Source organism: Panthera onca, chromosome E3 (genome assembly GCF_046562875.1).
Source record: "Panthera onca isolate mPanOnc1 chromosome E3, mPanOnc1 haplotype 2, whole genome shotgun sequence".
NCBI classification, from domain to species: Eukaryota; Metazoa; Chordata; class Mammalia; order Carnivora; family Felidae; genus Panthera; species Panthera onca.
Genome location: NC_138354.1, coordinates 1,440,154 through 1,463,283, shown reverse-complemented (window position 1 = coordinate 1,463,283; position 23,130 = coordinate 1,440,154). Strand labels below are relative to the sequence as shown.

Below are 23,130 nucleotides of genomic sequence, written 5' to 3'. Positions count from 1 at the left end.
GGCTGGGGCATGAAGACAAGCCACCCAGCCCAGCCCTCCGTGGATGCCTGCTCCACAAAGCCACGAGGTCAGGGTGGCTCGTTACGTGGCCACGGGTAACAACCTGATGTCAGGGGTCGGGTGAGCCCCGTGTCCCCACCCCGAGCCTCGCCTGCCCCGCCTGTCACAGGCAGCTCCTCGCCCTCAGAATCCGGGGTGTTTGCGAGCATGCTGGCCGGGCGGGACCCCTCACCAGAGGCGGGAAGTGTGGGGCGTGACCCTTCCGCTACCAAGTCACTTAGACTTTCTCAGCCTATGTCTTCTCTCCTCTGGGAAGTGGCAACAATCAAGTGACCTCCTGGTTCACCGAGGTATCTGCACACGAGAAACACGTCCCGTGTGCACCACTCTGTGCTCCGCGGGGGCCCTGTGGGGCTCCGGCCGTCTCCAGGGTCTGGGGACAGACGGACAGGGCAGGGTTTGTGCAAAGTCCGGGCGGTGCAGCCAGGCCCCGGGAGCCTGAGCGTTGGGGTGGCACCGTTCCCAGGGGGCGTGGGCTGCAGCCAGCCCCCAGCTGCCCCTCCACTCCCCCCGCCAGCTCTCAGAGTCCATAAAAAATCAATCTAATGACACAGCACACATTAATTATAGCTGCAAGACCAGGAACGGGATTGATCTGGAAGGGGCTGGCTCTGCCGTTACCCAGATGCTCTGCCAGAGAGCAGACCGGAGCCTGTCCCCCAACATGGGGCTGGGGGGACAGAAGGTGGAGGCCGCTGGGAGGGCAGCCTGGGGGCAGGACACTGGGGCGTGGGTCTGTCCCCGCCTCCCTCTGGTTTTCTGACCCTAAACCGAGACTGCAAAGGGGTGGGGCTCCCTCCAGACAGCTGTGGGTGGGCAGGACCCAGCCAGACCCCTCTCATCTCCCTCCCCTACAAATAGCACGGAGGGAAGGCCCGTCCTGGGCGCTCCCAAGTCCAAGGGGTTGAGAATGAGTATTCCTGGGCACGGCCGGAGCCCCAGCCAGACGGCATGACGGAAGGAAAGGAAGCCCCGTCAGGAGCTGGGGAGCCAGCCCGGGAGGGACACGGATGTGCTCTAAGAATGTCCCGTGTCCCCTTAGGATGGGGCACCGTGGCCGGCCTGAGGGCCCATCGCCACGCACAGGTGTGGCCGGGTTCGTGGTCCGTCCCAGTCTGCTCTGGCGGCCGGCCCCCGCTTCTCGGTGGGGAGCAGAGGCTCCGTTCCCCTCGATGCCATCCCCCCAACTGGTCTGTATTCTGGAGGCGCTCGGGGACCCTCCCTGGGCAGCCCTGGGGCTAGAAGTGACTGTAGGTCCCCTCGGACGGCAGCCGCACCCCAAGTCCCTGAGATCCAGGGGTGCTGGGGTCCCCCACGTGGGCCCGGGGACGGCTCCGGGCGGGCCTTCCCCTGTGTGTGCAGGGGGCGGGGGGCTGGGGCTGCGTTTGGCTGTGCCGCGCTTCCCGCTTATGTCTGAGCTGGGAGATCCAGCGTGGTCCGTATGCCGCGGTTATAAATAGAGCTCCTCAGGGGGGCTTCGAAGGGCCAAGGTGAGAAAAAACCGGAAGCATCATGGGCGGGGGGGGGGGGGGGGGGGGGGGGGTGGCTGGCAGGACAGCAGCTTGCGCCTGACACCTGCGGGGGAGGGGTGTCCCCGGAGTGCGCCCCTCGGCCGCGGCCTCCCCCCGCCCCCGCCGCACTTCACGCGCACACAGCAGCCTCGCACACGAGCGTCTAATTACCGCCTCACGGCGGGCAGGAGTCCCGCCACCGGGGCAGCTGGAGGTCACCCGATCCTCTGCGTAAGTGACACCGCTGGAAGCCACCCAAGCGAGGTGTGAGGACGCGCTCCCCTCCGCGGGTCTACCCTCCAGCCCCGGGCGCGTCAAAGAGACAGCAGAGCTGCTGGGGCTCACGCCGCCTCCTCCCCCACACCGCCTGCCGCCTCGCCCCGGGCTCGGAGCCTCCGTCTGTCTGCGGGCCGTCTGTCCGTCTGTCACCCGCGTCCTACCGCCCACCGGCCTCCGGGAGTCTGCAGGAAGGGGACACATGCTGGAGGCCAGGACCAGGAGCCCGGCATTCCCTCCAGCTGGAATAACAGGTCACATCCACCTTGACGGAGCACACGGGACAAAAACGCGCCAGGAAGGGGTCCGCAGAGAAGCAGGGCTCCACGCCACCCCCAGGGGAGAGAATGAGGCAAACGCAGCTTGAGCCAATAGATGTGGCCACCTAAGAAGGTAACCGTGGCTGACTTAACAGAGATCGAGCAGGTAGAATAGCGGAGGTGACAGTCCACCTCTCGGCAGCACCGCTCAGCCTGTATTCAGAGAGGGTTCAGACTTTAAGGAAGACAAGCAGAGCTCACAGTCCGAGAGCACCTACTAGGAGTCATGAACTTGGCTGAGTCTCCACAGCCGCTCGACGGGGCGGGATTCAAACCCAGGCACTTCGGCCCCGGGGCCCCCGCGCGTCGCCGCACGTCAGGCGGCCAACAGGTCCGCGTGGGCGAGGCGAGGGAGCCGGCAGCGAGGGGACGATGCAAAGGCAGGTGTCCGAGGAAAGGCGAGAGGGAGAGGCGGCGTCTGCGAGGGGCAGGGCCTCGGTGCTCCTGTACCCGCACAGCAGGCGCCCCCAGGCCCTGCGGGTGGACGCCCACCCTCCCGACGTAAACCGCGCGGCCCTGCTGGAAGGCCGAGGCGCACGGAGCGCGGGAGCCGAATGCCCGTGCCGGGCGCGTACCTGGCGCGGCCGTGAGAGGCGTCCACGGGTGCACGGATCAGGGTGCGGCGCGGCAGCGAAGAGGGGCGAGCCGCGAACCGCGCACTCGGCACGATGCCCCCACAGGAGCGCCGCCGAGCCCCCGGGTGAGCCTTGCGAGCCCCTGGCGCGCCAGCCGCGTCGCGGAAGCGCTCAACGGCGCCAGACGGCGGGTTCGCAGGGGGGGCTCCGCCAGTGGAGGGAAGCGTAAAAGCTGGTGTGAGAATCACCATCGCAAACTTCCGCAAAGGCCCCACTGCCTCACGAGGCGGGGGCGCGGGGCGCAGCCGGTCCGGAGACGCTCGGGGGGGGGGGGGGGGGGGGGGGGGAGGGGCGGCTGCGGGAAACCGTGTACCTAACGCCACCGAGCCGCACGCTTACAAACGGGGAAGGTGGCGAGTTTCGCGTGGTGTGTGTTTTACCACGGTGAGAAGTGGAGAAAGAAAGAGGGCGGAGAGGGTCGGAGAAGGGCACGCGGGGGGCTTCGGGGCACTGGGACACAGGCCTCCTCGCTCCCTCCAGCGCTTCCCTGGGCCACCGGCAGCGCGTGGGGATTAATATGAAGCCAGAAGGGGCGGCGTTCAGGTATTCATGGTGTTATTCTTCGCACCTTTAGCTGTATTAAATATTTTATAATTAGTGAAATATTTATCAGGATTTCTTAAATACTTGAGACATCTTAAATACTTTATAATGGATTTTTACATGTTTTGGAAGGAGCGGGCTGCTGTGTATGACTGAGCTCCCCGTCGCCAGAGGTGTGCAAGGAGAGGCAGGGTGTCGGAGAGGGCACCGCCCCTGGCAAGGGGTTCCCCAAAACCGGGAGAGCTGTCAGATTCACCCGTGAGCTTTCACAAAACAGAAACTTCCACAACCCAGCTCTACCCCTGGTTCAGGTTTAGGGTCGGGCCCAGGCGTCTGCATTCGTTTAAAGTGCCCTCTTCCCTGGCTGGGACCCCTTTCTGGTTCCGGCTTTGTTTTCTCTGGTCCTGAGGACCAGGCCCAGGCCACTCGGGCCCCCACCAGCTGGGCCGATCCCCAGGGCTGAGGGTCACAGCCACTGTGCAGAGGGTGAGAGGCACCAGCCCCTGGAGCTGCGGGCCCGGGGCCTCTGATGAGTCCTGCAGGGGCTCTCGTTGCACAGATGGGAGCACTGAGGACCAGAGCCGGTAAGGAATGGCCTCAGGATCCCAGAGGAATCTAGGACGGAGGGGAGACCGGGCTTCTCATTTCTGACCTAGGACTTCCCTGCGTCACACGCTTCACCCCTCCTGGTCGTCCGAGCTCTAATACTGACCCGCAGTGGCCGGGGGGAAGTGCCCCCTCCGAGTGCCCTCTTCTGCCCTGGGCCCCGCCTGGCTTTGACCACGCATGGAGGCAAGGTTTGACGGACCCAACTTGGCCGACGTGACGTGGTGCCCTGCAAGCTGACTGGTGGCCTGGTGCTCTGGCCCCTCCTCATTGGGTGGACCCCTGTGTGCCAGCCCCCTGCCAGGGCAAGGCGGGGGCACACGGTGGCTGTCCAGCAAGGGACCTGAGGAGCCACGTCAACAGAACCCCCCAACTTTGGCCTCGACCTTGTAAGGCCTTACGCTCGGGCCCAGAGAAGGAAAGGAACTTCCCCCGGGTCACACAGCAGGGTCGCGGTACAACCAGGGCGAGGACCTTGTTCTCCTGACCCGTCTCCAAAAGGCTCCCTCGTACCCACCCTGAGGCCCTGGGGCTGTGCCTTAGCCGGGGTGAGGGGCGGGAGGGGGCTGATGACTGCCCTGGGGCTGCTTCCCTCCTACCCCTCCACTGCCCAGGGGCCGAGGGCTTGGGATACACAGACAGAGATGCCATCTGCCCAGTGCCGGCCCTGGTCAAGTCGCTAAATCCGTGTTTCTGCTTCCTCGCCCGTGGGCCTGGGGCTCAGGTACCCTCAGGCCAGCTTTCTGCTACCAAAAGTCTGGTTTTACAGGTGCCAACGCACATTTATTTAAATGCGGTCAGACACAGGAAGGAGCAGCTAATTGCATGCTGGACTTCGTTCGGTAGATGAGGAAACGGAGGGCAGGCTGGCGCCTCGACCCAGGAGAGCAGCTGTGGGCAGCCTCCGGGCCACTGGAGGAAGCGAGGTTCCGAATCTGGTCGTAGCCCCACTTGCTATGGCAATGAATCGACAGTCACAGCACATGACAAAACAGTACCCAAGCAGCCTATCCTGTGGAAGAGAGACCCACGGGGAGGGAGGCTCAGGAGAGGAGGGGATCCGGCCGGGAAGGGAGATGTGGTCTCAAGGGCCCACAAGACCCTGGAGCAGGAAGGGGCCTTTACAAGCCTCGGGACCACAGCCCCAGGCTGCGGAGGCCCCCACCCCCCACCCCCCACCCCGCCCATGATGCTGGGACAAAGGGCCATCTGGTCTACCACCTGCCCCCACCCCGGGTAGGGCTGGGCTGCTGCACTCGGCTGCCGGCTCCTTCCCGCCATAAACCCGAACGCTCCGGCCCCTAGGGAGCTCTCTGCCCAGCCCGGCCCGGGGCCGAGGCAGGCTGGGGACTGGGCCTGGTGCCCCTGCAGGAAGCTGGACAGACCTCCCGCCGCCTGGACCTGACGTAAGCTGGAAGGCCTCTGGGGAAACCAAAAGCGGGGGTGGGGGAAGAAGCCCGTGGCCCAAGTGGGAGAATCTGGCCCTCCTGCCTGGTCCCGCCTTCCTCGTCCCAACAGAGGTGACGGGCAGAGTCCTGGGCTCTGTCCGGGCCGGGCCAGGGTCCGAGGATGTGGGCTTCCTCCTGATGAGGAAAGCAGGTGTGGGGTGGGTTGAGAAGGATCGGGGTCCACCCGTGACGGGCTCACGGGGAAACACGTGCTGCTGGGGCACTGTCAGCTGGGCTGGACAACAGGAGCCCAGGGACACGGGGCAGGGTCCAGGGCAGGGGCGCCCAGGGCCTGCAGGGCGAGGCCGCTGGAGCCACAGGCCTCCCCAGGGGTCCGTTCCTTGCCCGACCACAGTGCTTGTCAGGCCACCAATCAGAGCCGAGTCCTTTGGGCCCTGCCACGTCCTTGGTTTTCTAGAAGACTCTGCAGATGTGTCAGCCGCTCTAGGAAGAGCAAAGTCCTCACGGGCTCCGTGACGTCAGCGGCCCTGCATTCTGCTGGCCCACGTGGCGACTTCGAGCCTGCCACTCTGTGACTCCTGCCCTCTCTCCCACATGGCGGGGACTGCAGCTCTGCCCTGCCCCCTTGAGGGCCACAAACAGCAGCTGGGCCCCTGCCACGTGCCAGATGCTGGGCTAAGGGATGCAGACAACCAAACTCAACCAGTACGGGTGTCAGCCGGGGACTCAACCTGGTCTGTGGGTTCAGGAGGGCTCCCCGAGAGGCGACATTTCTGCAGAGACTTGAACAAAGAGAGAGACTTAACCATGCAAAGGCACCTGGTGAGCGGAGTGGGGGCAGATGGGGCATACAAGGGACCAAGGAGGCCAGGGGAGCTGGAGCCTGCAGGGGGGTGGGTGACAAGACCCCAGGAGGTGCAGGACTGCTGGGAGCCTTTATCTTACCCCAGAGTGTCTGCCGAAGACAAGATCTTGCCTGAAGGGCAATAAGGAGCCACCGAATGTTTAGTAGAGAGGAGCTACGATCACCCTGGCTGTTGCAGGACAACAGTGGGTATGCGGGAAATCAAGAGGAGGCGTCCACAGTCAGGGCAGGAGAGATGGCAGAGTGTTCTGGACCAGACGGCGGGGGAGGGGAGGAGGGAGGGACGTGGATGGAGCCAGGAGACGTGGACTACATCCAGTGACACGCATACGAATGTGCCCGGGAAGTCTGGAATGTTCCCAGAAGCACCAGTCACGAGAGCCCCGAACATTACCCAAACGCCCACCGACAAGCGGACGGACGATCCCCAGGGGAACACCCACGACGGAAAGCTGTCGTGTGGCAATAAAGATGACTGAACCGTAACGACGCGGCAAGGGGATGAACATCGCAAACAACAGCGCACGAACTGTTTGCACCGAGTCCCAAAATGCGCAGAAACAATGTGGTTCAAAGGCTAGCGGTCACCCCTGGGGGCAGCGACTTGGAAGGGGACGTGAGGGGCCTCCGCAGAGCCGGTGATGCCCTGTGGGTTGGCCTGGGTGCTGAGGACATGGGTGTGTCCACTGGACAAAAACTCACTGAGCTGAGGATGCCTCCGGGGTGTGTCCCCTCCTGTCTGTGTGCCATACTCCAGGAAGAGATTCAAAGGAGAAAGGAGGGACTCGGGAGATCAGACCAACGTAACTGGTGATTTTCTGTGTGACGGTGACGGGAACAGTGGGGAGGCGGCTTGGCGAATGCAAAGGTGGAGGCGTGATGGGCCAGCGTGGTCACAGCCATGCCGATTTTAGGGTGCGTGTGTTGGGGACAAGGGGAGAGGCCCCAAGGCCTGCACCGGGCAGAGGGCTGAGCACAGGACAAGCTAGCCCCAGGGCAAGGCAGTGGACACCGTGTGCGGAGAGGGGCAGGAATGTTAGAGGCACCCGAGGAGAGGAGTGTCCAGAGGTAGGAGGAGCTCGGATGCCAAGAGCAGAGAGAGAAAGTGGGGTCGGTGACCCTGAGCCCTGTGTCCGTGGGAGCCCTCTGAGATAAGGAAGCTGTAGTGATTGTGGGATCTTACAGGTGGGTGAGATCACGGTGAATTCTCGTCTGTATCAGACAGGCCTCTGTTGCACTGGCAGCAGCTGTAACACACAGAGCTTGGCTGCAGAGGGCTCAGAAAGCACTAAGGGGGATGGGTGGGGGGCAAGAGAGGCAGGTGCAGAGACCAGGTGCCACCCCCGAGATTGCACAGAGCAGGGGCTGGCGGGGCCTGGGGAAGGGAGCCATCTCTGAGCGATGGGAATCTTCATGGACATGTGTGTCCAAGTTGGACCCTGGATGTGGAAGGGGGCACCAGAGGGGGGTCAGGGCTGCCTGACCCAGACCTGGCCTTGTTGGTGGGGAGGGCGCCCCCTAGGGTGTGGAGAGGAGGACCGGGCAGCATCCAGCGGGCTGACGCTGTGCAGGAGGTCAGGACCCTGGACAGCTCTGGGCCTTCCCACCGTCAGAGCCTCTGAAACCCAGCCTCACAGGGGCTGAAATGCTCAGAACGAGAAAGAACGAGGCCCTGCTTGCTGTCCAGGGAGAGGCTGTGTCACTCATGTGTCCAGGGCCCTTGGTGTCCCCAGCCAGAAAACGGGCGAGATGGGGAATGGGGAGGGCTCCTCTCTGCCCCTCCAGGAAGCCCCTCTGCTCCTTCTCTGAGCCCTGCATGCATTCACAGTCCTGCCCGGGAGCCTAGGCTTACGAGGGCTCCCCAACTCCCCTGCAACCCCCCCGCTCTGCAGGGAGCACACAGTAGGACTGCAGCAGTGCTCCCCTCCCCTCCCCCCCAGGAGTCTCAGAGCATCAGCTGGTGATCCTGGAAGAGCCGCCAGCTGACGTGCACACGGCATTTCAGGGCCTTGCACCAAGCAGCCAGGCTGGGGACACCGCATGTGCAGGGCGAGGGCCAGCCCGGAGCAGCTCGGGCAGAGCCAGGCAGACTCCCTGCAGGCGGCCCCAAGTACCCTCCCCTCCATCAGAGAGCAGTGACACTTCTGCAAGTGTGAGTCAGACCCCGTGTCCACCTGCAGACCCTGGGCAGTCACTCGGGGTTCTTGTACCAGATGGTCCAGTAGTGCTGGTGTATGGAAAACAGTCCTCCTGGCTCCCAGGCCCCACGCCGGCCACCTTCTCCCAGCCTGCTCCTACTCTCCCGGCAGCTCCCTCCTCTCCCCTCCGCCCCACAGCTGTACCTCCCCGCACACCCCCGACCCACTTCCCAGGCTGGATTCGCAGTTCACCGGGTGGGGCTGAGTGTGTGGAGGGGAGGGAAGGGCAGGGCAGGACAACCACACACACAGGGGCCCCCAGGGTCATGGGGACACATGCGCAGAGATGCCCACAAAGCAGGTGCGGGGGGGGGGGGGGGGAGGAGGGAGGGCGGGAGAGGCACAAGTGGGGAGCCGCCTTGGTGCCTCTTGCTTACTTGATCAGAGAGCCCCACAAGCAGCTGCTACTGCCCCCACGGAACAAAGACACAGACAGGTTAAGTGACTTGCCCCTGACTGCACAGCCGCTTAGCAATGGAACCCAAATTTAAACGTGGGTCTGTAGTGGGTCCCTGCATTGGTGGCAAAAAGAGGGGTCAGAGCCCAGAGGCAGGAGTAAGATCTCTGAGGGAGGAGGCGAGAAGATCAGGCCAAAAGCCCTGCCTGTGTGGCAGGGACGGGGACAGTGGGACAGGAGGCATGAGCCAGGAGCCCTGGACTGCAGGAGGAGGGGTCCCCAGGGCCCACAAGCCAGAGAGAGGCCAGAGGCAGGAGGCACCCAAGGCCTCCCCTCTCCTGCTAATTTGGATACGCGTTCCACGGGGAAACGAGAAGACCAATTCAGACCCACACCAGCTGAGGAGACAGAAAAGCCAAAGAGGGGCTTTGGGAAGGCCAGATGGGAGAACAGGGCTCCGGGGCCCCCCGAGAGGGCTACGAGGGAGGGAAAGGGCTGCCCCCCATTTCCAAGCAGCCTGGAGGTAGGCAGCTTGAACCTGGACCCCCACCCATCCCCCGCAGGTGGTGAGGGCAGCCTGGGTCTTCTGGGAGGGGCAGGGTCCCTCCCTGTGCTGGGCTCACTGCAGGCAGCCAGAGCCAGGTGTGGGGGCAAGGAGGAGGGGAGGCCCCAGGCAGGGTGTCCGGGCACAGGGTTGTGACTCTCCCCACAGATGCCAGCACGTGACCTCACGAACACCACAAGGGCAGGGGTCTACTGCCTGGGAAACAGTAGGCACCAAGTAAACATGTGGCAAACAGGCAAACCATCTGGTGAGAACATCCACAAGGCAGCAGGGGACATAGTGGGCAAGAACCCAGGCTCAAGTGCCCACAAGGATCTCCCTGATAACAAGGAACCGACTTAGCCGCCATATTCCTTTTCCTCCACCACAACCCCTTTTCCTGCCTGGGATGCACATACAATGGCTGGGGGTGCTGCCGCCATCTTGAGGCCATGAGGACAAATGCTAAGAATGGCAGAGAAGGCGGCTGCATAGAGCCTAGATGACTGACGTCTTCCTTGGGCACTGCACCACCCCCCAGCGCCACCCTATTTACATGAGAAAAAACGAGCCCCCTGGTGGGGTTCAATCAGATGATAGGTCTCTGTCTTGTGTAGCCAGACTGAATTCCTCGCTGATACAGCAAAAAAAATAGTGCTGAATACTTTCATTAAAAAGTTACTTTCAATTTAATTCTTTTCAGTGCTTCTGATTACATCAAAAGGCAGGTCTCAGATCGGGGCTGGTAAGTCTTGAACACCTCTGCACACTTGCCTTTCTCCCTTTTTAATAAAGCAATAGCAGGCCTTGGGCTCCGAGCCTCCCCTGGGCTACAGCATCCAACTAGAATTTAATAACATTGTTTTGTTTCCACTGAATTTATTTTTATGATTATGAATTCTATTTATGGCAAAGGAGGCTTGTTTTCCATTTGTAGTAGTGCTATAAAATCTCCCTTTTAAATAAATGTATTTAAGTTTTTTAAAAGTGAATTTACTTAAAGAGAAACGGTAAGAGCACACTCACAGGGAATGTGGGGGTATGTGGGTGGCTACTGCCCAGCCCTGCGCGCTTTGCCCTTCCGCTGCTGGGGACAGTGTGCCCCCCCACCCCCGGCACGGTGGGGGAGGCCGGGAAGGTTAGGGCCAGCCCTCCGATGCCGGATGGGGGCTGAGTGTGTCATCTGTCCAGCCCGGGGCAGCGAGTGGGTGGCTGGACCGACCCCCCGGCGCCAGGAATCTCTAGGCGAAGCCTCAGAGTCGTGGGCTGGGCAATCAGGCGACGAGCAGTGGGCAGCAGTTTGAAGCTGTCCTGGTAACCAAGCCACTAACTCAAAGTCCCGGGCTCCTTCCAGCCCGCCTTGTGAGGGCCAACTTCAAAAGCAGGGGCTCCAGCAGCTGGAGTGACCTTTTGCTAATTAGCTCGGGCTGTTTGCTCTGCCGCGCCAGCTGATCTCTGGACAGCAGCTCTAACTCCAGTCACTGCCGCCTGTCACCATCAGGCAGATAAATAACTCTGCTCCGGGAGAGGTGGGGGAGGGGCGCCTGGTGAGGGAGCTGCTGGAAGGCCGGGGGAGGGGCGGGATGCGCAGGAGGGGAAGGTCGGTGGCCTTGGGCAAGTCACAGGTAGGTCCTGCCGGCCCCACTGGGAAGAGTATCACCCCCACTCCCCAGGGAAGACAACTGAGGCCTGGGGAGGGGAGGGGCCTTACAGAGGGGGCTGGGCTCCCGCTCTGCCGACCCCCAGACCCCTGTCTCCCCGACAGGCCTCCCGCTGCGCCCACAGGCCCAGCGAGGCCGGCTGTGGCTCTGTCCCCGGTGCTGAACCCAGGACAGGCCAAGGGCTGGGCCGGGGCCAGCGGGCCACCTGGGGTCATCAGAGCACATAGAAGGTTCCTTCTGGCCTCTTAGTCATTGCTTCAGTAAAAGCAACTTCTAGGGACGAGGCCTTAGGACCAGGAAACGGAGGAGGAGGGAGGCAGGAATAGAACTGGAAAGTTCAACTCGCTGCATGACAAAATGTTCTGTCTGTAAGGGATCTCGGGAACAATGCGCCCCGCACCCACGTTCCTGGAGAACCAGTGTGGTGTCCGGGCTCCTCTGCCAGACCCTGCAGGAGCCCCAGGCCATCTGCTCTGCCACCTGCCTTCTGAGGTGGCCCGGGCTGGGAAACATCGACCCATTCGTTCATCCAGCATCTGCAACCTGCCAGGCCCGGGAGGCTGACGGAGCGGAACACGCAGCCTGGAGTGAGCGCGAGACAAGACGGAGACGTGTGGGTCTCGGGGCGGCTCGGGGGCCGAGGCCTCAGGGGTCCCGCCAGGCCGCGGGGAGCCTGGACCGGTTTGGGTGAGCCTGAGCTCGGCGTGGGCTGCGAAGGGCGGGTGCCTCTGGCAGGAGGGAAAGAACTAGCATTCATAGGATGTGATGAACCAGAGACCCTCCGTCCCATATACTCAGAAGGGGGCAACACCCAGCACCGTTTCTTGAGCGCCTGCTGTATACGAATAATTCGCACATCCCAGTGAAGGCTCCCCTCACAGAAGAGGTTACCGCCTCCACTTTACAGATGATAAACAGGGGGTCGGAGATGGTAAGTGACTTTTCCAAGATGTTACATCCAAACATCAGCAGAATGAGGTCTGGCGGGCACCAAAGTCACCCCCAGGACAGACGGACTGGGGAGACGGTGTTCCACACAAGGGCTGAGGTGGGAAGGCACAAGGCCGTTGCCAGGGGTCTCGGCCAAAGGCCTGCTCTGGCTGGCCCGTGCCATCTCCGGCCCCCACGGCCACGGCCCGGGTCTGAGATCAGCGCGGCCAAGCATCTCCAGGTACTGGTGTGGTTAGAGCGGACCCTGACCCCAGACCACCCACCCCGCCCTCTCAGCAACCTTTCGCCACAGGGGACACGCGTCAGGACGGTCCTTGGGGACACGCTCATGTTTCAGACAGGGAAACTGAGGTCTACGGAGGGGCAGGTGCTGGGCACTGTCCCCTGGAGTGAATGGTGGTGACAGGGTCAGAACTCGCCCCCCACCCCAGACTTTCTTCAGGTCAGCTGGAGGGACGCGGCCGTGGCTGGGAATGGACACACATCCTCACACCCTACCCTCCTTCTAGACTTGGCGTTCCCAGAGGGACGGTGCCCAGGCCTGGCAAACAGCAGGCACTCAATGGACGGCTGGAGGAACAGTGAGCAGGCGGCCCAACCCGCCTGGTGGCCCCACTCAGCCCTCTCGCCCCGCCTCCCACACGCCCCCTGCTTGTGGCCACACCCTCTGGCCCTGAACCTTACCGGGGCTTGCCCCACCTCAGGGCTCCCTCCCCCGCTGCTCGCCCTGCCCTTTTTCTCGAGGTGGACCCCCTCCACGGTCCCCTCCCAGAAGCCTCGGAGAAGGCTGGGGAGCCACGCGACCACCAGCAGGAAAGGGCATGCCTTTGGAGGTTCTAGAAGGAGTCTCTGCTCCTTCATTCAATGAAGGCCCGGATGCCTCCTCTCGTGGTCTGTTAGAACCCGCAGAGCCTAAGCACCAAAGTCACTTTAAATAAACCCAATCCACAGAATTCCTCAATGCCGGAACACAGCAGGCGAGCGATGTATTGCAGAACCCGAGACCCCGAAGCCCACTTTTCAGTGTCCGGAGTCCTCACCCGCTGCTGGTCACGTGAGACAGGACAAGCCACGTCCACGGGCCGGGCCACCTCCGAGGCACCAGCACCAGCGCTGGAAAACCCGCACATCAGTCCCAGGACTGCGCGACCTGCCCACGGCCTGGCGAACCCCGAGGCGCAGGGGGTATCTGGTGTCTGACAGCGCCGAGGAAGCCAAGCCCCCAGCGGACGCAGCACAGCCGGGTCAGCGGGACGGCCACGGTGCCACTGGGGCAGCAGCCTCAAAGCCCTAGGCATTCGATTCAGCATCTTGGACCATTTTCCCAGGTAAGAGCCCGTTTTGGGGAGCACCTGGGGTGGGGGGCTCAGTCGGCTAAGCCTCCGACTCTTGATTTCCGCTCAGGTCATGATCTCACTATTCTTGGGGTCGAGCCCCGCGTCAGGATCTGGGCTGACAGCGTGGAGCCTGCTTGGGATTCTCTCCCCACCCCCGCCTCTCAAAAATAAACATTAAAAAAGGAACCTGTTTTCAAATACACGGTATCCGTCGGTATTCACACGCTGCACAACGCAAACACACTGTAACGCGCCCGTTCCCGTAAAATGGCGGGAGAGCACCGGACGCATCCGGGGAGCACGGCGGGCAGGCCCCGAGCCCCAAGCCCCCAGCTCCTCTGCTCCAACCCGGAGGCGGCCCAGGCCTCCTCTGCCCACGCTCTCCGGCCGAGGGGCGGCACCTGCGACCAGCGACGTCTGCTTCCGGCAGATCTGACCCTGTCTGTCTCCAGGCCACCGTGCGCTGGCCCTCCCCCGTGCTGAGAGCACCCCTTACCTTCGGGTCAGGGCCCGCCCGTGACCTGGCGCGTCCCAGTGCAGGCTGGCGGGGTCCTTCCCGCGGGGCTCATGCGGACCTCCTCCTCATTCCACAGCCGGGGGGACGATATGGGTCCAGACGAAGTGTAGGACAGTCACCAGGGCAGCTGCCACTGCATCGAGACAGAACGGGGACGGTGGTGAGCAGGTACAGGAGCCACGGGGACACCATCCCTGTGTGCTGACTGCACAGACCTCCACGGGAGGCCGGGACTCCCCCATACACGATGAGGCCACACCAGTGAGGGGAGAAGAACCCGCAGGCAGAGCACGGATGGACAGATGGACGACGGACGGACGGAGGGTGGGGGCGGGGGCCGGCTGGGTCACAGCCGCCCCCCACCCCGTGGCCCAGGTGTTGGGGGAGACTGGCTCTGATTCCCTTGACCGCCCCGACGGAGGCAGGCTGAGCAAAGACCCCCGGGCACGTCCAGTGCTCCCTCCCAGGCAGGCCTCTCCCTGCAGACCCCCACCTCCACCCCAGAGCATCCCTGCTGGGAGCGGAGGGCAGGGAGTCCAGACCAGGCCACCACTCAGGAGGGACCAGCCGGGAAGCACACCCGCGCTGTGACTGCCATAATGGGCCATCTGCCCACAGCCGGGCCTCCTCACCTGCCCCCGGGGCTGGATCACTCATTCATTCCTGCCTTCCGTCACCCGATCAACCCCAGTGACAGTGAGCAGGGTGCTTGCTGAGCAACTGGATGCACCACCCCATTCGCCCACACTCTCCACTCATTTGGTCCCCGTTTTGCAGACAGGGAAACCGAGGCTGAGAGGGTATCTTCTTGCCAGGACGCACACAAAGGTGCGGCGTTGGGGCAAAGCCTGGGGCCACGATGCCACCACGCTCCACGTGTGTTAAAGAAGGCTCGTAGTCCAGCTGGGGAGGGGGACATCGCTAGGGGGCACGGAGGGGGGCGCCACTAGGGGGCACAGAGGGGGGTGTCACTAGGGGGCACGGAAGGGGGGCGCCACTAGGGGGCACAGAGAGGGGGCCGCCACTAGGGGGCACGGGGGGGCGCCACTAGGGGGCACAGAGGGGAGTGTCACTAGGGGGCACGGAAGGGGGGCGCCACTAGGGGGCACAGAGAGGGGGCCGCCACTAGGGGGCACGGAGGGGGGCCCAGAGGCAACGGCACCTTCCGGACGAGGGGGTTCTAGAAGCAAGCTAGCGCACGCGGAGGCCCTACAGGCTGAGCGGTGACCCTCAGGAGGGCCTGGGCAGGAGCCAGGGTGGTTCCCCCCCACCCCCGCCCCCGGTCTGCACACACCCCCAAAACCCCCCAGGCTCCTGGGCCAGGAGCGGGATTGAAAAGCGAGAAGGAACCTGTCGACCGAGGGAGTGAGGGAGCGTGTGTGTAAGCGGATGAGTGAGTGGCACGTAATTACCTGAAATTGTGGCTTAGAAGCGGATGTAAATAACCAAAAAATACGTGGGGAGGTGGGGGAATGCTCATCCATTAGAGCTAATTACCTAACAGCTAATTGAAATAATAATGGGCTGCATTTGAATATGCTAACAAGGCCAAACCTGTCTTGGAAAAGGTAATTGGGATAAAAAGGAGCTCAGAAGCTCGCACCCGCCCACGGGCCCTGGAGGAAGCTTCCAGGCTGAACCCACAGCCCAGGGGCCAGGACGCCTCCTTCCCACCCCACCCCCGGCCTCTGTGCATGCTGGCCGCCTCCTGGAGCGTCCACTGGCCAGCGCCTGCTGTCCTCTCCAGGGTCCTCCAGCCCCAGCTACGCAGCCCAGTGCCTCACCTAGCGAAGCCCCAGAGAAGCGAGAATGCGTGCTCACTGAGTGCCCACTGTATACCCAGCCCCGCTCTGCAGAGTCCCAAGTCACACAGGAAACAGCCTCAGAACCACGGGGCGGGCTGCAGTCTCTGCCAGCCCCGGGCAGGGCCAGGGCCTGGGTTCAGCAAGGCCGTCCAGAGGGGGAATGTGAGCCCGAGCCACCGTGCACGCGAGCAGAACCCAGGCCACCCCACGGGGAGCTCCCAGGTCCCTCTCAGCCTGTGAGTGGTCTGTGTTCTCGGACCTGAGTGCCAGGTGCCTGGCCTGGAGCTTTCACTGCCACCAGCATGCCCTGCGGACCCACAGCTCACACGTGCATGCTCACACACACGTACACGCGCATGCACGCCTGTGCACGCACACACACTCTCCTCACAGGCACACCGGCCTCAGGCATCCGCACGTCCGCTCTGCCTGGACCTGAGCTGCAACCCAGCACCCAGCACCCAGCATGCTGCCCCGCAGCCGCCCGCACAGGGCCCGGAAGGGGCCGAGCCGCACGGGGGCCTCCAGGCTGGTATGCAGCCCCTGCACCCTGACCCGCCTGCCTCAGGATCCCACCTCCGCTTGCCCCAAGCTGCCCACCAGAGCATCTCTCTGGTGCCAGTCCTGGCACCAGCCACGAGCTCCCGTCGGCCCGCAGGGCCTGGCAAGAGGCCTCGGGCTGAGTTCTTACAGGAAGCGAGCTGGTTGCAGAGCATTAGCACTGGCACTGCTTCTGGAAATCCACGGGTGCGAACACCTCACCCACAGGGGATCCGTGGCTTCTGCGGCAGCTGGGGTTCAGGAGACACACGGGGAGACCCCGGCCCTGGGGGCTGTCAGGTGCAGGTGGGTTAGGGGAGGTTCTGGGTGGCGCAGGCTGCAGGAGGCCAGAGAGGAGGAGCCCTGGAAGGCCGCGCCTCAGTTTCCCCTCTGCAGAATCGGGAGGATGGTGAGCACCTCGCGCTGGGTCACAGCCCAGGCTTGTCTGAACCCACAGGCCTTGGGGACCCAAAACCTCAGAGACCACCTGAGCTGGAGGGGCCAAAGGCGAGGACCCACCCCGCAAAATGCACACACACACCTTGCATCTGGGGGTGCACTAGGGCCCCCCCAAAACCCTCCGGGAGCCGTAAGTCCCCAGGTTTTAGACGGGCGCATACCCACGCAGGAATCTGTGGATGGAAAACTGAGGCCCAAACCCATCAGTCGAACTGCGTCAGGGCCAGAGTGGATCCCATTACAAAGACAGGTAAACCGAGGTTCCGACACGCCAAGCAGAACCGGCCCCAGATCACGCAGCGGGGAAGGAGTGGATACGAGGCCTCCCTCCCCTGTGCGCCGTCAGGGAGGGGTCCCGGCAGCCCCCCAACACACACCCGGGGCCCCTGAGGATGCAGAGGCAGCGGCCTCTGGAGGAGGTGGGAGGGGTGCCCCACATCCTCCTCCGCCTTCCAGGGCTCGGCCTCAGCGTAGACTTGCGAACGTCAGGGTGAGGGGTGGGGAAAGCGACTGGGCCCAAACTTGACATTTGCATTTCAAACACTTATATCAGCAAAACAAATAACAGTAATTATACCATTTGCATATTTTGGGCAATGATTGTTTAGCGAGGTGAGGAGGAGGGGCTCCTGCTGATGTCAGCAGCCTGGCCTCCCCACAGCTGTGCCTGCCCTACCCGCGGGGTCCCCAGTCCCCATCCCGCCCGCCCACCCACCGCCCACCGGAGCTGAGCAGGGGAGGACCCCGGGCAGGACGAGGCTGTCCTCGGTCTGCCTTTCCCCACTACCTGGCCCGGCCTCCCCTCTAAGGAGCCAGGCCCCCACCTGGGAATTGGGGGTGCTGCTGGGTGCCCTGGGGCACTGCAGATGCCCCCCTACGCTCCTCCAGGCTTTGTTTCTCCAACACATTCCCCGCCCCCCCCCCCCCAGCATGTGGCCACCTCAGGACCTTTGCATAGGTATCTCCTTGCATGGAAGGCTTCCTCCCAGATCTACCCACGACTAGATCCTTACCATTTGTGGCCCAAGCCCAATGTCACCTCCCAAACACCCTGATGGGACAGGCATGCCTGCCCTTGCTGGGGCCAAGAATTCCAGCAGGCCCGGGCTGACCTTGAGCCTTGGAGGGCACAGCCAGTCTTCTTCCCTCGGTGGCAGAGCCCACGGCCTGGCGCACGTGGGCCCTCAGCAATCGGGATGCACCCGCTCGAGTCCCCTGTCTACTCAGCAGCATTAGTCAGGCGCCTACCGTGAGCCCGGGGGGCCAGCACTGACCCCACGGAGGAGGAATGGGTGGCTGGGACTCGTCCAACTCAGAGCGGAGCCAGAACCGGGTGGCAAGTGGAGGTCGGCAGGCAGGCAGGCCAAGCCACCCCAAGGTGCGCAGGGGTCTTGCTTAGAATCCCAAGCAGACCCCTCCGCGGGTTCTATGGCGGATGGAGTCTTCCTGGGGCAACCTGAGGGCGTGCGGGCCCCACATCAGGTTCTGAGCTCACCTCTGCCCCCCAGTGACCTTGCTGCGGCCCTCCCACCCCCCACCTCTCCCCTCTGCCCACGGGGTGGTGGGGAGGCGTCAGGGTAAGCTCCATGCCAAAGGGTCTTGACTGTGGCTGCTGGACCCCTCCTCGGCCAGCCCTCGCAAGGCTCCAGGTGGCAGGTCCCATGCTGGTCCCAGGCCTGCGTGACACCCGTGAACATGTGCGGACCACATGGAGGGGGCTGGACGGGCTCTAGCCGCCTCTGGGGTGCATAAGTTGTGTGGCCTAGGATCTCGCTCCGCCCCTGGTCACAGCCCTGCCAGGCGGGTCCAAACAAAGAGAATGCCCAGCGGGGAGGGGGTGTGGCCTAGGGTCGCTCCGCCCCAGGTGGCGGGAGCTGGGGGGCCAGGCCAGACAGGTGCTGGGCCAGGGCAGGTGAGACCCACAGGTGTGGGAGCCGCTCAGACAGGCTGGGAGGGGCTGCGGGGGGGGGGGGGGGGGGCGGGTGCTGAGATGTAGGGGGAGGGCAGGAGAGCCGAAGACCAGCTGTGGCTTGGCACACAGCTCTGCCAGTTGGATGCGTGCGTGGCGCGTGTGCGCGCGTGCGTGTGTGCGCGCGCGCGCCGGGTCTATTGTCTCTGCGTGTCGGTGTTGATGGTGCATTAGACCGTGTGTGTTTCTGACTCACGGGTCCGTGTGTGCCTGACCATACGTGCTGGGTCCACGTGTGCCTGTTTCTGGGTGTGTGTTTGTGTATCTGAGTGCGTGTCTAGTGTTGCGTGTGTCTGTGATCCGTGCACGTGGCTGGCTGTGTGTGACTGAGTGTGCACGGTGGGCGCTGTGTCTGTGGGCGCTGCTGGGGGGCTGGGGGGAGGGGCGCGCCCCCCACCCCCTCAGGCTGGGAGAAGGAGGTGGCCCCACATGCCATTCCGTTCCTGTCCCGCTCTCCTTCCCACATCCCAGCTGGGCCAGGACCCGACCCGGAGACCACACAGGCGCCCCCTCCTCACGGAGAAACTGAGGTTCAGAGAAGTGACGTCATCTGCCCCAGGTCACACAGAGAAGCCAGGGTCCGTGCGGGCTGTGTCTGACCTCTTGCTGTTTGCAGGGTGGGCTCCAATGCGTGACTTGACAGGTGTCGTGAGTAACCCCATTTTGCAGATGAGGAAACTGAGTCCCAAATGCCTTCGGAGACTTGCCCTAGGATATTGCTAAACTGGGCTAACAGCGTCTGCTTTTGCCTGAAAGTCGGGCAGCGGCAGCTAACAGGACTGTCCCGGTGGTGATTACGGCTTCGCTTCGCAATCCCAGTGCCGGCTGCACACGGTTCCTCTTCCCTCCTCCCTTTAATCTCTTCCCACTCAGCCTCCAGGACGACGTGGGAAAGCCAGAGCCCTGAGACTTGGAAGTGCAAATGAGGCCCCTTCCCCCGGTAAACTGTGAGGAGCAATTAACTCCTAGCTTCACACCCCACAGCCCCACAAATTCCAGATGGAGTAAACAGTTAAATATGAAATATTAAGCCATAAAAAAAAAAGCTAGATGAAAACAGAATTCAATACTTATCAGTCCTCAGGAGGGAGACAAGCTTTCCAGGCTCCAGAGGAATAGAATAAATTGTAAAAGAAAAGAAGCAGGTTTGACCATATAAAAATAAGGAAAAGGAGCATAAGAAAACAACAAAAATTAAAAGATATACAACGTACAGGGGGAAATATTTGTAGCAAACGTGACAGGGAAATGATACCTGTCTTCATTATGTAAAGAACGCATTCCAATTAATTAGGGAACCACCAACAATGTATAAACAAATGGATAGAGGAACAGACACACAGGAGAAAATACAGGTGGTTAACAAATACGTGGGGCAATGCTCAGCCTCTTGCATAATCAGGGAAATGCAAATTAAAAAAATGCAGTCAGACACCATTTAGGCTCATTAAAGAAACAACTATCTAAAAACAAAAACACCCCCCCCAAAAAACAAACAAACAAACAAACAAACAAACAAAAAAACCCTCTAAAGATAATACCCAGTGCTGGCAAGGTCATGGTGAAACTGGCAGAGTTCTTTTGGAAAGTCCTTTGGCAATACGGATCAAAAGCTCTTAAAATGAGCATAGCTTGCAGCAGACAGCTCGCCAAATGGTAAACTAGAACTTTGCCTTCGAGATCGGGAACAGCACAGGGTGCCAGTTACCATCACCTCAGTTCAACACTCCCCTAGTGGTCTCAGCCATTAGTAAGGCAGGGAAAAGAAATAAAAATGATACACTTCAGAAAGGAGGAAACAAAACTGTAGTTATTCACAGGTGGTATAATTGTGCACATAAAAAAAAAAAAAATCCCAAAGAACGCATAAATACAGTAATGGGTAAGAGAGCTTCCTTAGAGTGCTGAATATGAAATCCATACACAAACATGGACGGGATTTGTATACATCTGCAGTAAGTAGAAAATAAACATTTATTAAAAAGTCAACACTGCAAATTGATCTATAGATTCCCTGCAATTGCAATCAAAATCCCAGCAGATTTTTTTCTTTGCACGGAACTTGAGAAGCTGACTCTGAGTTATGGCCGTAAATAACCAGCCTGAGTGGGGGGTTTACTCTCTCCGATAGTTATAATTTATTATGCAGCTGCAGTAACTGAGCCAGTGTGGTCTCACTACGAGATCGAACAAATGAACCCAGGGATCAAAACAGAAAACTCAGAAACTGACCTAGGAATCAGCCCTTGATAGGACAAAGGAGGCAAGGGAAGGAATGCGGAATTGGCCGAGAAGTTGGATTTGCATACGGGGAGGGGGTGGAGCCCCTACCCCAACCCCTACCTCACGCCACACACAAAATGGATTCCAGGTTGATTACGGACCTCACTGGGAAAAGAAGAACTTGCATATTTTAGAAGGATAGCATAAAAAAATATATTGATGCCCTGGACGCAGGGAAGGGTTGTTTCCCACTCACCTGAGAACATGTTGATAAACCGTACTATGTAAAAGAATTTCTGCTCTTAAAACTATACTATAAAAGAATAAGAATGCAAGCTACGAATGTTGAAAGGTGGACATCTTTCTACTTGCAGAGAACGCTGTCTCACCAGGAACCCGTGAACTCCTACCAGTTCACGCAGACGGGAGATGCCTCGATAATAAAACGGGGAGAGGTCCTGAAAAGGCATTTCACAAACGAGGGCATCCTAACGACCGGGAACCCAAACCACAAGGGATGCTCAGCTTCTCATGGAGGAAAGCTTCAAAAGTGGAACGGCACCTTGTGTTAGGGAAGGTGTCACTATCGTCCTCTGCTCTGGCGTGAGGTTTACCACCGCGCTGGGACACGACGCGGTGCGAAGCCGCACGCACCGCCAGGGGCGAACCTTACACTCTGGCACACGCACACCAGAAGGGATCCGGACAGGTGCATCCCAGCCCCACCCCGGAAACGACCCTGATCCAGTTCTGGGACCGAGCGAAGATGTGCCAGGAGCACCTGATGACGGTAGACAGACCCTCCCCAAACGGCGTCGGTCGACAGCACGAGGCCAGAGGAGACGACGTCTGCAGTGGCCGAGTACATTTCTGTGAAGGTCAAACACAGGCTGACCCAGGATCAGTTGTCTGGGGATGCGAGCTGCCTCGCTCGGGAAGGAAAACAGGGCTGTGATCAGGGAGGAGAACCCGTGCAGGCTCCCTGGACCATGTCTTAACCTCGACCGTGGTCACTCATTCGTCCGCTCGATGGTTTCTTCCTTCCGTTCCTCATCCATGGTTTTTCTGTATTGCCCTGCACGTACCGTGAGTTCCGTCTCACAACCGTACAAAATCACGGGGGCGTGGGAGGAAAGCCCGTGACCTTGAGCCAGGAGTCTTCCTCCCAAGAACCAATCATAAGGAAATAACCCCAAAGAGGAGAACAGATATATGGCCAAAGATCTCCACAGCCACTTAATACAGAAGAGAACACGAAGGGAGAGAATGACTACATCAATTATAGCACACCCTCACGGAATACTGCACCGTCATTTTGGTGATGTTGATGAATACTCTGCAACTTGGAAATCGCTCAAGATCAGCGAGCGATCGGACCCAGCAAGTCCGTTCCCAGACGGAGACACAAACACAAATCCAGTAAACACACGGTCGAGGGTGCTCTTAACAACACAGTTCAGAGCAGCCCAAACTCACGCGGCCTGGAGGTCTAGCAGCGGGAGAAGGGGGGCGCGGACGGGGTGTCTCCATAGCAGGAATGGCATTCGGCGGTGAGGACAGGAAAACTGTCACGTCCAACACCAAGGGCAAGCGAATCTCACAAGCAAAATGTTCAGCACGAGAGGCCAGACATAAAGAGCGTGTGACCTATGAGTCCACTTAACCGAGCGTGCAAAGGTGGACAGACCCACAGCGACAGAAGGGTCCACACTGACTGCTCTGGGAGGGGACTGGCCCAGGCAGGCCTGAGAAGGCCCCGGGGCGCCGTCCTGCCTCCTCTGGACCCCGGTACTGGCCAGACCACGTCAGAAACGCACCGAGCGGTAACCTGGGGTTTCCAGACTTTTCTGTATGTAGGCTACACGTCAATTTCTTACAAGCTTTTTTTTTTTTTTTTGAGCATAACTGATACCAACTCTGTAGCCAACTCTCCTCTCAGAGGGAACAAAGACCAGAAGGAAATTCTCTAAGGAGCCGACGCGCTCAGCTCTGGGTGGCGATCCATGGCCTCCTCCTGCCCCCGGCAGCCTCTCCGTACCTTCTTCGGTGAAGACATCCGGAGACAGCTTTCAAAATCAAAAATCAGCAACAGGCCATTATACAGGCTTAAATGCCTGGCCAGAAGGGAAATCCACGCATGTGCGCTGGCTGGCACACTGTGGTCCAGCACGGCGGGCGGACCCCCGCCCGGCTCTGCAGCCCGGCCTTCCTCCCGACAGGACCCCTCGTGCCAATCTGCTGAGCAGAGTCAGACAGGGCTCGGGGGTGCAGCCGGGGAGGCGGGGGGACTGCGGCAAAATGGAG

At 61.0% G+C, this 23,130-nt stretch overlaps 1 protein-coding gene across 2 annotated transcripts in view; it reads right to left on the bottom strand.

Annotated features, from left to right (window-relative positions):
- ELFN1 (extracellular leucine rich repeat and fibronectin type III domain containing 1) overlaps positions 1-23,130 on the bottom strand; it is a 66,519-nt gene that overhangs the window by 12,596 nt on the left and 30,793 nt on the right. For both annotated transcript variants that reach the window (XM_081791663.1, XM_081791664.1), the window contains exon 2: positions 13,810-13,963. The gene's annotated coding sequence lies outside the window, so the exon portion shown is untranslated. The remainder of the gene's footprint in view (positions 1-13,809; positions 13,964-23,130) is intronic.